The sequence below is a fragment of the Bubalus bubalis genome, chromosome 14, assembly GCF_019923935.1.
Source record: "Bubalus bubalis isolate 160015118507 breed Murrah chromosome 14, NDDB_SH_1, whole genome shotgun sequence".
NCBI classification, from domain to species: domain Eukaryota; kingdom Metazoa; phylum Chordata; class Mammalia; order Artiodactyla; family Bovidae; genus Bubalus; species Bubalus bubalis.
Window position 1 is genome coordinate 55,869,529 of NC_059170.1, and position 15,041 is coordinate 55,884,569.

Consider the following 15,041-nt stretch of genomic DNA (forward strand, 5'->3'; position numbering starts at 1 on the left):
CCTTGGTGTGTATGCCCAGCAGTGGGATTGCTGGATCATAAAGCAGTTCTATTTCCAGTTTTTTAAGGCATCTCCACACTGTTCTCCATAGTGGCTGTACCAGTTTGCATTCCCACCAACAGTGTAAGAGGGTTCCCTTTTCTCCACATCCTCTCCAGCATTTATTGCTTGTAGACTTTTGGATCTCAGCCATTCTGACTGTCATGAAATGGTACCTCATTGTGGTTTTCATTTGCATTTCTCTGATAATGAGTGATGTTGAGCACCTTTTCATGTGTTTGTTAGCCATCTGTATGTCTTTTTTGGAGAAATGTCTATTTAGTTCTTTGGCCCGTTTTTTGATTGGGTCGTTTATTTTTCTGGAATTGAGCTGCAGGATTTGCTTGTATATTCTTGAGATTAGTTGTTTGGCAGTTGCTTCATTTGCTATTATTTTCTCCCATTCTGAAGGCTGTCTTTTCACCTTGTTTATAGTTTCTTTTGTTGTGCAGAAGCTTTGAATTTTAATTAGATCCCATTTGTTTATTTTTGCTTTTATTTCCAATATTCTGGGAGGTGGGTCATAGAGGATCCTGCTGTGACTTATGTCGGAGAGTGTTGTGTGCATGTTCTCCTTAAGAGTTTTATAGTTTCTGGTCTTATGTTTGGATCTTTAATCCATTTTGAGTTTATTTTTGTGTATGATGTTAGAAAGTGTTCTAGTTTCATTCTTTTACAAGTGGTTGACCAGTTTTCCCAGCACCAAATGTTAAAGAGATTGTCTTTAATCCATTGTGTATTCTTGCCTCCTTTGTCAAAGATAAGGTGTCCATAGGTGCGTGGATTTCTCTCTGGGCTTTCTATTTTGTTCCATTGATCTATATTTCTGTCTTTGTGCCAGTACCATACTGTCTTGATTACTGTGGCTTTGTAGTAGAGCCTGAAGTCAGGCAGGTTATTTCCTCCAGTTCCATTCTTCTTTCTCAAGATTGCTTTGGCTATTCAAGGTTTTTTGTATTTCCATACAAATTGTGAAATTATTTGTTCTAGCTCTGTGAAAAATACCGTTGGTAGCTTGATAGGGATTGCATTGAATCTAAAGATTGCTTTGGGTAGTATACTCATTTTCACTATATTGATTCTTCTGATCCATGAATATGGTATATTTCTCCATCTATTAGTGTCCTCTTTGATTTCTTTCACCAGTGTTTTGGAGTTTTCTATATATAGGTCTTTAGTTTCTTTAGGTAGATACATTCCTAAGTATTTTATTCTTTTCGTTGCAATGGTGAATGGGATTGTTTCCTTAATTTCTCTTTCTATTTTCTCATTATTAGTGTATAGGAATGCAAGGGATGTCTGTTGATTTTATATCCTGCAACTTTACTATATTCATTGATTAGCTCTAGTAATTTTCTGGTGGAGTCTTTAGGGTTTTCTATGTAGAGGATCATGTCATCTGCAAACAGTGAGAGTTTTTCTTCTTCTTTTCCAATTTGAATTCCTTTTATTTCTTTTTCTGTTCTGATTGCTGTGGCCCAAACTTCCAAAACTATGTTGAATAGTAGTGGTGAAAGTGGGCACCCTTATCTTGTTCCTGACTTTAGGGAAAATGCTTTCAAGTTTTCACCATTGAGGATAATGTTTGCTGTGGGTTTGTCATATATAGCTTTTATTATGTTGAGGTAGTACTCTTGACTGGAAAATCCCATGGATGGAGGAGCCTGGTAGGCTGCAGTCCATGGGGTCGCATAGAGTCGGGCACGACTGAGCGACTTCACTTTCACTTTTCACTTTCATGCATTGGAGAAGGAAATGGCACCCCTCTCCAGTGTTCTTGCCTGGAGAATCCCAGGGACGGGGAGCCTGGTGGGCTGCCGTCTATGGGGTCGCACAGAGTCGGACACGACTGAGCGACTTCACTTTCACTTTTCACTTTCATGCATTGGAGAAGGAAATGGCAGCCCACTCCAGTGTTCTTGCCTGGAGAATCCCAGGGATGGGGGGGCCTGGTGGGCTGCCGCATGGAGCCCGACACGACTGAAGCGCTGCCGCAGCAGCAACATGTTCCTTCTATTCCTGCTTTTTGGAGAGTTTTTATCATAAACGGATGTTGAATTTTGTCAAAGGCTTCCTCTGCATCTATTGAGATAATCATATGGCTTTTATTTTTCCATTTGTTAATGTGGTGTGTTACATTGATTGATTTGCGGATATTGAAGAATCCTTGCATCCCTGGGATAAAGCCCACTTGGTCATGATCTTTTTAATGTGTTGTTGGATTCTGATTGCTAGAATTTTGTTAAGGATTTTTGCATCTATGTTCATCAGTGATACTGGCCGGTAGTTTTCTTTTTTTGTGGCATCTTTGTCAGGTTTTGGTATTAGGGTGATGGTGGCCTCATAGAATGAGTTTGGAAGTTTACCTTCCTCTGCAAATTTCTGGAAGAGTTTGAGTAGGATAGGTGTTAGCGCTTCTCTAAATTTTTGGTAGAATTCAGCTGTGAAGCCGTCTGGTCCTGCGCTTTTGTTTGCTGGAAGATTTCTGATTAGAGTTTCAATTTCCATGCTCGTGATGGGTCTGTTAAGATTTTCTATTCCTTCCTGGTTCAGTTTTGGAAAGTTGTACTTTCCTAAGAATTTGTCCATTTCTTCCAAGTTGTCCATTTTATTGGCATATAGTTACTGATAGTAGTCTCTTATGATCCTTTGTGTTCCTGGGTTGTCTGTTATGATCTCTCCATTTTCATTTCTAATTTTATTGATTTGATTTTTCTCCCTTTGTTTCTTGATGAGTCTGGCTAATGGTTTGTCAATTTTACTTATCTTCTCAAAGAACTGGCTTTTGGCTTTGTTGATTTTTGCTATGCTCCCTTTTGTTTCTTTTGCATTTATTTCTGCCCTAATTTTTAAGATTTCTTTCCTTCTACTAACCCTGGGGTTCTTCATTTCTTCCTTTTCTAGTTGCTTTAGGTATAGAGTTGGGTTATTTATTTGACTTTTTTCTTGTTTCTTGCGGTATGCCTCTATTGTTATGAACATTCCCCTTAGCACTGCTTTTACAGTGTCCCACAGGTTTTGGGTTGTTGTGTTTTCATTTTCCTTCATTTCTATGCATATTTTGATTTCTTTTTTGATTTTTCCTGTGATTTGTTGGTTATTCAGCAGCGTGTTGTTCAGCCTCCATATGTTGGAATTTTTAATAGTTTTTCTCCTGTAACTAAGATCTAATCTTACTGCATTGTGGTCAGAAAAGATGCTTGGAATGATTTCAATTTTTTTAAATTTACCAAGGCTCGATTTATGGCCCAGGATGTGATCTATCCTGGAGAAGGTTCCGTGTGCGCTTGAGAAAAAGGTGAAATTCAGTGTTTTGGGGTGAAATGTCCTATAGATATCAATTAGGTCTAACTGGTCTATTGTATCATTTAAAGTTTGTGTTTCCTTGTTAATTTTCTGTTTAGTTGATCTATCCATAGGTGTGAGTGGGGTATTAAAGTCTCCCACTATTATTGTGTTATTGTTAATTTCCCCTTTCATACTTGTTAGCATTTGTCTTACATATTGTGGTGCTCCTATGTTTGGTTCATATATATTTATAATTGTTATATCTTCTTCTTGGATTGATCCTTTGATCATTATGTAGTGTCCTTCTTTGTCTCTTTTCACAGCCTTTGTTTTAAAGTCTATTTTATCTGATATGAGTATTGCTACTTCTGCTTTCTTTTGGTCTCCATTTGTGTGAAATATCTTTTTCCAGCCCTTCACTTTCAGTCTGTATGTGTCCCTTGTTTTGAGGTGGTCTCTTGTAGACAACTCTTGTTTTTGTATCCATTCAGCCAGTCTTTGTCTTTTGGTTGGGGCATTCAACCCATTTACGTTTAAGGTAATTATTGATAAGTAAGATCCTGTTGCCATTTACTTTATTGTTTTGGGTTCGAGTTTATACACCCTTTCTGTGTTTCCTGTCTAGAGAAGATCCTTTAGCATTTGTTGGAGAGCTGGTTTGGTGGTGCTGAATTCTCTCAGCTTTTGCTTGTCTGTAAAGCTTTTGATTTCTCCTTCATATTTGAATGAGATCCTTGCTGGGTACAGTAATCTGGGCTGTAGGTTATTTTCTTTCATCACTTTAAGTATGTCCTGCCATTCCCTCCTGGCTTGAAAAGTTTCTATTGAAAGATGAGCTGTTATCCTTATGCAAATCCCCTTGTGTGTTATTTGTTGTTTTTCCCTTGCTGCTTTTAATATTTGTTCTTTGTGTTTGGTCTTTGATTAATATGTGTCTTGGGGTATTTCGCCTTGGCTTTATCCTGTTTGGGACTCTCTGGGTTTCTTGGACTTGGGTGTTTATTTCCTTCCCCATTTAAGGGAAGTTTTCAACTATTATCTCCTCAAGTATTTTCTCATGGCCTTTCTTTTTGTCTTCTTCTTCTGGGACTCCTATGTTTCCAATGTTGGAGCGTTCAACATTGTCCCAGAGTTTCTGAGATTGTCCTCATTTCTTTTAATTCGGTTTTCTTTTTTCCTCTCTGTTTCATTTATTTCTACCACTCTATCTTGTACCTCACTTATCCTACCTTCTGCCTCCATTATTCTACTGTTGGTTCCCTCCAAAGTGTTTTTGATCTCATTTATTGTATTATTCATTATATATTGACTCTTCTTTATTTCTTCTAGGTCCTTGTTAAACCTTTCTTGCATCTTCTCAATCCTTGTCTCCAGGCTATTTATCTGTAACTCTGTATTGTTTTCAAGATTTTGGATCATTTTCAGTATCATTATTTGGAATTCTTTATCAGGTAGATTCCCTATCTCTTCCTCTTTTGTTTGGTTTGGTGGGCATTTCTCCTGTTCCTTTACCTGCTGGGTATTCCTCTGTCTCTTCATCTTGTTTATATTGCTGAGTTTGGTTGGCCTTTATGTATTCTGGCAGTTTGTGTAGTTCTCTTTATTATGGAGTTTCCTCACTGTGGGTGGGTTGTATTGGTGGCTTGTCAAGGTTTCTTGGTTAGGGAAGCTTGTGTCGGTGTTCTGGTGGGTAGAGCTGGATTTCTTCTCTCTGGAGTGCAATGAAGTGTCTAGTAATGAGTTATGAGATGTCAATGGTTTTGGATTAACTTTGGGCAGCCTGTATATTGAAGCTCCAGGCTGTGTTCCTGTGTTGCTGGAGAATTTGCATGGTATGTCTTGCTCTGGAACTTGTTGGCCCTTGGGTGGTGCTTGGTTTCAGTGTAGGTATGGAGGCGTTTGATGAGCTCCTATGAATTAATGTTCCCTGGAGTCAGGAGTTCTCTGATGTTCTCAGGATTTGGACTTAAGCCTCCTGCCTCTGGTTTTCAGTCTTATTTTTACAGTAGTCTCAAGACTTCTTCTTCTATACAGCACCGTTGATAAAACATCTAGATTAAAGATGAAAAGTTTCTCCACAGTGAGGGACACCCAGAGAGGTTCACAGAGTTACATGGGGAAGAGAAGAGGGAGGAGGGAGTTAGAGGTGACTCGAATGAGATGAGATAGAATCAAAAGGGGAGAGAGCAAGCTAGCCAGTAATCACTTCCTTATGTGCACTCCACAGTCTGGACCGCTCAGAGATGTTCATGGAGTTATACAGAGAAGAGAAGAGGGAGGAAGGAGACAGAGGTGGCCAGGAGGATAAAAGGGGGGAATGAAAAGGAGAGAGACAGATCCAGCCAGTAATCAGTTCTCTAAGTGTTCTCCACTGTCTGGAACACACAGAGATTCAGAGAGTTGGGTAGAGAAGAGAAGGGGGAGGGAGGAGACAGAGGCGACCTGGTGGAGAAAAAGGAGAGTCCAAAGTGGGAGAGAGCAGTCAAGCCAGTAATCTCACTTCCAAGTAAAAATGGGTACTGAAGATTGGGTTCTTAAAGGTATAAAATTGATAGCAAATACCAAAAAGCAAAGATTAAAATTCTAGAGTAGAGTTTGGATTTTCAAAAATACAATATTAAAGAAAAGAAGAAGAAGAAAAAAACAAAGTCACAAAAATTATTAAAAAAATATATATAAAGGAGAAGGCAATGGCAACCCACTCCAGTACTCTTGCCTGGAAAATCCCATGGACGGAGGAACCTGGTAGGCTGCAGTCCATGGGGTCGCACAGAGTCGGACACGACTGAAGCTACTTAGCAGCAGCAGCACGCAGTTATAAGCATAATGTATGTAGATGGATCCTAAACTACATATCATGTATAATTCATAAATGAGATTGTGCTTACATAAAGAAATGATCCTCTTAAGTGTAGAATTAGTAGAGTTTTAGATATGCAGATAACATCACCCTTAAGGCAGAAAGGGAGAGGAACTAGAAAGCCTCTTGATGAGGGTGAAGGAGGAGAGTGAAAAAGTTAACTAAGATCATGGTATCTGGTCCCATCACTTCATAGGAAATAGATGGGGAAACAGTGTCAGACTTTATTTTGGGGGGCTCCAAGGTCACTGCGGATGGTGACTGCAGCCATGAAATTGAGAGGCGCTTACTCCTTGGAGGCAAAGTTGTGACCAACGTAGATGGCGTATTCAAAAGCAGAGACATTACTTTGCCAGCAGGGGTCCATCTAGTCAAGGCTATGGTTCTTCCAGTTGTCGTGTATGGATGTGAGAGTTGGACTGTGAAGAGGGCTGAGCATCAAAGAATTGGTGCTTTTGGGCTGTGGTGTTGGAGAAGACTCTTGAGAGTGGGTCCCTTGGACTGCAGGGAGATGCAGCCGGTCCATTCTGAAGGAGATCAGTCCTGGGTGTTGATTGGAAGGACCGATGCTAGAGCTGAAACTCCAGCACTTTGGCCACCTCAAGTGAAGAGTTGACTTATTGGAAGGGACTCTGATGCTGGGAGGAATTGGGGGCAGGGGGAGAGGGGGACGACAGAGGATGAGATGGCTGGATGGCATCACCAACTCAATGGACATGAGTTTGGGTGAACGCCGGGAGTTGGTGATGGACGGGGGGTCCTGGCGTGCTGCGATTCATGGGGTCGCGGGGAGTCAGACGCGACTGAGCGACTGAACTGAACTGAACTGACACAATATCCTTTCTGTGTTGGTGCTTGTATTTAAGACTGTAAATCTCATCAGCTTTTGCACAGTTAATGTCTCTATTAGACTCGTTAAAAAAGTATCTTCTATGGTTAATAAAATGTAAAGACTGCAAAAAAAAAATATATATATATATATGAAGTTTGCTTTAGGAAATAGTCTTTTTTTTTTGCAAAGTAATAGTACGTTATAAAAATGAAAATTAAAGGAGTAATAGAGGACTTAAAAATTAAAAAAAGTTAAAAAAAAAGAAAAGAATGACTGTAAAAATAGTAAAAATATATCTAGGACTTTCTCTGGCATTGTTGTAGGCAGTGTGGGTCAGTTCATTTTCGGATAGTTCCTTGGTCTGGTTTATATTTCTCAAGATTGGGTTCTTAAAGGTATAAAATTGATAACAAATACCAAAAAGCAAAGATTAAAATTCTAGAGTAGAGTTTGGATTTTCAAAAATACAATATTAAAGAAAAGAAGAAGAAGAAGAAAAAAAACAAAGTCACAAAAATTATTAAAAATATATATATATGAAGTTTGCTTTAGGAAATAGTCTTTTTTTTTTTTGCAAAGTAATAGTACGTTATAAAAATGAAAATTAAAGGAGTAATAGAGGACTTAAAAATTAAAAAAAGTTAAAAAAAAAGAAAAGAATGACCGTAAAAATAGTAAAAATATATCTAGGACTTTCTCTGGTGTTGTAGGCAGTGTGGGTCAGTTCATTTTCGGATAGTTCCTTGGTCTGAATTATATTTCTCAAGATCTATAGGCCCCTTCCTATGTAGTCGGTACTAACTACAGGGTTTTAATCTATTGCACCTGTCACTTCCAAGGTGGTTCCCTTCGTTTTAGCTTCTTCTGTTTGCTGGTCTCTTCAGTGTCTGATTTCCGCCCTGATACAAGGCGGGGGGGGAGGGGGGCGGTGGTGGACCCTGTTTTTTTTTGGGGGGGGTGGCGCTCACTTGTTCAGTCGCGCTGTGGGCAGGGAGGGATTCTGCAAACAAATAACACTGGTGTGTGCTTGCAGTGTCTCAGCCACATTGGGCCTACCCCCGTTCACGGTGCATGCACCCTCCCTGCCCACACAGCTCAGGCTCTAGGTTGCTCTGCTATGAACAGTCCGAGGCTGGCCCTGAGTTGCATGCACCTCCCAGGTCTAAGCCGCTCAGGTTCAGGCACTTGGGTAGTCCTCAGAGGCACAGACTCTGTTGGGCCTGCGTTTTGTGCCCTTCCCAGCTCCGAGCAGCTTGGGTGGTGAGGTGTTTGGCCAGCGGTCACTGCAACTTATCACCTCTCCTTCCCTGCCACTCGGTTTTCTGGGTGTACAACTGGCGCACCTTCTCAGGTGGATGATGACTGTCCAGAACCCCAAGAAATCTTAATCTGCGTGCAGTTAGGTAGATAATGTCTTTCTGGGGCTGCGATTGCCCCCTTCCAGCTCTGGCTGCACGTCACCGGAGGGGAATGGTCTGCAGCTGGCTAGCTCTGTTCAGCCCTTTGTTCTGTGTGTGGGCCTGGCGGTGTCTTAGGGCTTTTTGCGTGGTAGCTATCCCACAATCTGGTTTGCTAGCCCAAATTAGTTTGCTCTGATTACCCTCGGGGCATTCAGACCCTATCTTTTACTCTAGGCAATGCAGCCCGCTCCTCCCTGCCCAGCCCCCACTTGCTACTGGTGGGTGCAGGCGTCTGCCCTGCTTCTCCACTGGGGGAGTTACCGTTGGGCTCGTAATCTGTGGGTTTTAATTATTTACTTATTTTTCCTTCCTATTATGTTGCCCTCTGTGCTTCCAAGGCTCGCCACCGACTTGGCAGTGAGAGTGTTTCCTGGTGTTTGGAAACTTCTCTCTTTTTAAGACTCCCTTTCTGGGACGGAGCTCTGTTCCTACCTCTTTTGTCTCTTTTATTTGTCTTTTATATTTATCCTACATCCTTTCGAAGAAAATGGCCTTCTTTTCTGGGTGCCTGATGTCCTCTGCCAGCATTCAGAAGTTGTTTTGTGGAATTTACTCAGCGTTTAAATGTTCTTTTGATGAATTTGTGGGGGGAGAAAGTGGTCTCACCATCCTATTCCTCCACCATCTTAGGACTGCCTCCCCATATAATATTGTTTAACAGTCTCAGGTGTACAACATAATGATGATTTATGTATATAATGTGAAATGACTACCCCACAGTAAGTTAGCCTCCTCATCTTTTTCCTTGATGTGGCCTGTTAATCTCAGTTAAGTCTGGGACATCCCTGAGAGTCTGTATCCCAGAAAGTTGTTTGAGGTGCAGTGCAGATGCTGATATAATCACAGATTTCACTTAAATATAAATATAAGTATCCATCAAAAAGTTTTGTCTAATCAAAGCTAGTTTTTCCAGTAGTCATGGATGGGTGTGAGACTTGGACTGTAAAGAAAGCTGAGCGCCAAAGAATTGATGCTTTTGAACTGTGGTGGTGGAGAAGACTCTTGAGAGTCCCTTGGACTGCAAGGAGATCCAGCCAGTCCATCCTAAAGGAAATTAGTCCTGAATATTCATTGGAAGGACTGACACTGAAGCTGAAGCTCCAGTCTTGGGCACCTGTTGCAAAAAACTGACCCACTGGAAAAGACCCTGATGCTTGGAAAGACGGAAGGCAGGAGGAGAAGGGGACAATTTAGAGGATAAGATGGTTGGATGGCATCACTAACTCGATGGACATGAGTTTGAGCAGTCTCCGGGAATTGGTAATGGACAGGGAAGCCTGGTTTGCTGCAGTTCATGGGGTCGCAAAGAGTCGGACACGACTGAGAGACTGAACTGAACTGAACTGAACTGAATCCATCAAAAATGCTCTTTGGGGCTCTGAGACACATGGGAAGGGCAGGCTGGGCCAGTGGCCAAAACCATGACTGTGACCCTTCCCACCCCCACCCCTGACCCTGAGGCCCTTTCTCTCGAGCCAAGAGCTGGGGACAAGCTCTGGGGACAGAATGTGAGTAACAAGGCACCTGCTGGTGGCTGCAGAGGAGGAGACAGAACACTGGCCCTTTGTTACTCGTCTGAGACAATTAGGACATGGAAGCAACCTAGATGTCCATCAGCAGATGACTGGATAAGAAAGCTGTGGTACATATACACAATGGAGTATTACTCAGCCATTAAAAAGAATACACTTGAATCAGTTCTAATGAGGTGGATGAAACTGGAGCCGATTATACAGAATGAAGTAAGCCAGAAAGAAAAACACCAATACTGTATACTAACACATATATATGGAATTTAGAAAGATGGTAATGATAACCCTGTATGCGAGACAGCAAAAGAGACACAAATGTATAGAACAGTCTTTTGGACTCTGTGGAGAGGGATGGGGGGAATGATTTGGGAGAATGGCATTGAAACATGTATAATATCATATAAGAAACGAATCGCCAGTCCAGGTTTGATGCATGATACAGGATGCTTGGGTTTGGTGTACTGGGATGACCCAGAGGGATGGTATGGGGAGGGAGGTGGGAGGGGCATTCAGGATTGGGAACACGTGTACACTGGTGGCGGATTCATGTTGATGTATGGCAAAACCTATACAATATTGTAAAGTAATTAGCCTCTAATTAAAATAAATAAATTAAAAAATAAAAATAAACATAAGGAAACTGAAACATAAAAAAACAAAACAAAACAAAACTGCAGCAAGGATGGAGTGTGGAGGTATCTTTAGTGAAAAGAGGGAGCTAGGGGCCAAAAGAATATGCTAAAAGACTTAATTTCTGTCTCTCTGCATCAATGACTTTGTGTCTTCTCTCCAGAACAAAAAGCCTCACAGAACACAGACTTTATTAGGGAGTAAAACTATCTAGCTTGTGGTAGATATCAAAAGAGATCATACAGTGTAGCAGGCAGTCAATGAGTTAGTTCCAATGTTTATTGATTCTCACACATGGGAGATGAAAGATAAACATGTTTTGCTCCATTTTTTGGTAATCCCCTCTCTGAACAGTAAGTTAGTTGGTTTGAATAAGAGATGAGACTTGAAGACTCAGGAGTTCTAATTCCTGCTTTCTATCACACCACACTCAGAATATCTGCTGATGGTCTTTACTCATTTGTTGTTTAGCCACTCAGTCATGTCTAACTCTTTGCCACTCCATGGACTGCAGCACACCAGGATTCTCTGTCCTTCAGTATCTCCCTGAGTTTGCTCAAACTCATGTCCATTGAATCAGTGATGCCATCCAACCATCTCATCCTCTATTGCCACTTCTCCTCCTGCCCTCAATCTTTCCCAGCATGAGGGCCTTTTCTGATGAGTCAGCTCTTCACATCAGGTGGCCAAAGTATTGGAGCTTCAACTTCAGCATCAGTCCTTTCAGTGAATATTCAGGGTTGATTTCCTTCAGGATTGACTGGTTTGAACTCCTTGCTGTCCAAGTCACTCTCAAGTTTTCTCCAGTACCATAGTTCAAAAGTATTAATTCTTCCAGTCATCTTTATGGTCCAACTCTCACATCCATACATGACTACTGGAAAAACCATAGCTTTGACTATACGGATCTTTGTCAGCAAAGTGATATCTCTGCTTTTTAATATGCTGTCTAGGTTTGTCATAGCTTTTCTTCTAAGGAGCAAGCATCTTTTAATTTCATGGCTGCAGTCACTGTCTGCAGTCACTTTGGAACTCAAGAAAATAAATTCTGTCACTGTCTCCATTTTCTCGCCATCTATCTGCCATGACGTGGTGGTACTGAATGCCATGATCTTAGTTTTTTGTATGTTGACTTTTAAGCCAGCTTTTTCATTCTCCTCTTTCACCTTCATCAAGAGGCTCTTTAGTTCCTCTTGGCTTTGTGCCTTTAGCGTGGTGTCATCTGCCTATCTTAGGCTATTGATATTACTCCCGGCAGTACTGGTTCCAATTTGTGATTCATCCAGCCTGGCATTTCACATGATGTACTTTGCATAGAAGTTAAGTAGGGTGACAAAATACAGCCTTGATGTACTACTTTTCCAATTATGAGCCAGTCCATTGTCCCATGTCTGGTTCTAACTGTTGCTTCTTGACCTGTATACAGGTTTCTCAGGAGGCAGGTAAGGTGGCCTGGTATTCCCATCTCTTCATGAATTTTCCACAGTTTGTTGTGATCCACACAGTCAAAGGCTTTAGCGTTTTCTGGGATTCTCTTGCTTTTTCTATGATCCAATAGATGTTGGCAATTTGATCTCTGGTTCCTGTGGCCTTTTCTAAACTGAGATTGTACATCAGGAAGTTCTCAGTTCATGTACTGTTGAAGCCTAGCTTGAAGGTGTTTGAACATTACTTTGCTAGCATGTGAAATGAGCGCAGTTGTACAGAAGATTGAACATTCCTTGAAACATTGCCCTGGTTTTGGATTAGAGTGAAAACTGACCTTCTCCAGTCCTATAGCCACTGCTTAGCTTTCCGAATTTGCTAGCATGTTGAGTGCAGCACTTAAACGGTATCATCTTTCAGGATTTTAAATAACTCAGCCCGAATTCCATCACATTCTTAGTAATGTTTTCTAATGCCTGCTTGACCTCACATTCCACTGTATTTGGTTCTAGATAACTGACCACATCATCATGGTTATCCAGGTCATTAATATATATTTTTTGGTATAGCTCTTCTGTATATTCTTGCCATCTCTTCTTAATCTCTTCTGCTTCTGTTAGGTCCTCATCGTTTCTCTCCTTTATTGTGCCCATCTTTGCATGAAGTGTTCCCTTGGTATCTCTAATTTTCTTGTAGAGCTCTCTAGTCTTGCACATTCTATTGTTTTTCTGTATTTCTTTGCATTGTTCACTTAAGAAGGCTTTCTTCTCTCTCCTTGCTATTCTTTGAAATTCTGCCACTAATGCCAAAAAGCTGAAGTTGAATGGTTCTATGAAGACCTACAACACCTTCTAAACTTACAAGAACTAACAAACCAAAAAAAGATGTACTTTTCATCATAGTGGATTGGAATGCAAAACAAGGAAGTTAGGAAACACCTGGAGTAACAGCCAAGTTTGGCCTTGGAGTAGAAAATGAAGCAGGGCAAAGGCTCATAGAGTTTTGCCAAGAGAATGCACTGGTCATAGCAAACACCCTCTTCCAACAACACAAGAGAAGACTCTACACATGGACATCAGCAGATGGTCAATACTGAAATCAGATTGATAATATTCTTTGCAGCCAAAGATGTAGAAGCTCTATACAGTCAGCAAAAACAAGATCCGGAGGTGACTGTGGCTCAGATAATGAGCTCTTTATTGCAAAATTCAGACTTAAACTGAAGAAGGCAGGCCAAACCACTAGGCTATTCAGGTATGACTAAAATCAAATCTTTTATGACTATATAATGGAGGTGATGAATAGATTCAAAGGATTAGATCCCATAGAAAGAATGCCAGAACTACCATGTACAGAGGTTCGTAACACTGTACAGGATGTGTGACCAAAACCATCCCCCAACCCCCCCAAAAAAAGAAATGCAACAAGGGAAAATGGTTGTCAGAGGCCTTACAAATAGCTAAGAAAAGAAGAGAAGCAAAAGGCAAAGGAGAAAGGGAAAGATAAACCCATCTAAATGCAGAGTTCCAAAGAATAGCAGGAGAGGTAATAAAGTCTTCTTTATTCATAATCACAAAGAAGATCGTGGGTGTGGTTTCTTATCCTTGGAAGAACTCAGAGAATGTGTGACAGTAAATGTCTGTGTGAGCCCTGATTCCTTAAGGCTCAGAGCTGGAGGCAAAACCTCCTGCACTGACTCTGCTATGGAGAGCAACCCCAGGAAAGGAGAGTGAGGGAGGAGAGGGAGCAGAAGCCAGGCGGCTGGTGTGACACTGAATCAGACAGAGCTTCGCAACACATCAGCCTGCTGCTTGGTCACAGGGTTATAGGATGGGGTGGGGAGCAACTGAGCAATTTAACCGCTGACTCCTTCCCTATTCCCTGGGGTATCAAGATGGCAAGGTCAACTGAATTTGGGGAATGTTAAACAAAAACAGATTTTTCGAGCTGTAAGACTTGTTGGAGTTTTGGCCACTCAGCACCCTAGGCCCCATGTATGGGGGCACCTTGGCAGTCAATTGTTTTGGAGTCATATATAGCAGTAGTAGGTAACAGTTGGATTTTGCCTTACTCCATGCCAAGCACCATTGAAAGTGCATAAATTTTTGATACTTTCAATTCTCATAATGATTCTCATTGTGTAAATAGAATCACCCCATTTTACAAAAGACACAACTCAGGCAAAGAGAGGGAAAGTAGTTTGACCTAAGGTAACACAGCTACAAAATGGAGAAGTCACGATTTGAGTAGCAGCAGTCGGACTCTCCTTGGGGAAGGTCTTGATCACTGCCTCCTGTACAGTGTCACGAACCTCCATCCATAGTTCTTCAGGCACTCTATCAGATCGAATCCCTCGAATTTATTTGTCACTTCCACTATATAATTGTAAGGGATTTGATTTAGGTCATACCTGAATGGTCTAGTGGTTTCCCCCTACTTTCTTCAATTTAAGTCTGAATTTGGCAAGAAGTACATGATATGAGCCACAGTCAGCTCCTGTCTCGTTTTTGCTGACCATATAGAGATTCTCCATCTTCAGCTGCAAACAGTATAATCAATCTGATTTCAGTATTGACCATCTGGTGATGTCCATGTGTAGAGTCTTCTCTTGTGTTGTTGGAAGAGGGTGTTTGCTATGACCAGTGCTTTCTCTTGGCAAAACTCTATGAGCCTTTGCCCTGCTTCCTTTTCTACTCCAAGGCCAAATTTGCCTGCTACTCCAGGTATTTCTTGACTTCCTACTTTTGCATTCCTGTCTCCTATAATGAAAAGGACTTCTTTTTTGGGTGTTAGTTCTAGAAGGTCTTCATAGAACCGTTCAACTTCAACTTCTTCAGCATTACTGGTTGGGGAATAGACTTGGATTACTGTGATAGTGAATGGTTTGCCTTGGAAACGAACATAGATCATTCTGGCGTTCGAAACTGCATCCAACTACTGCATTTTGCTGACTATGATGGCTACTCTATTTCTTC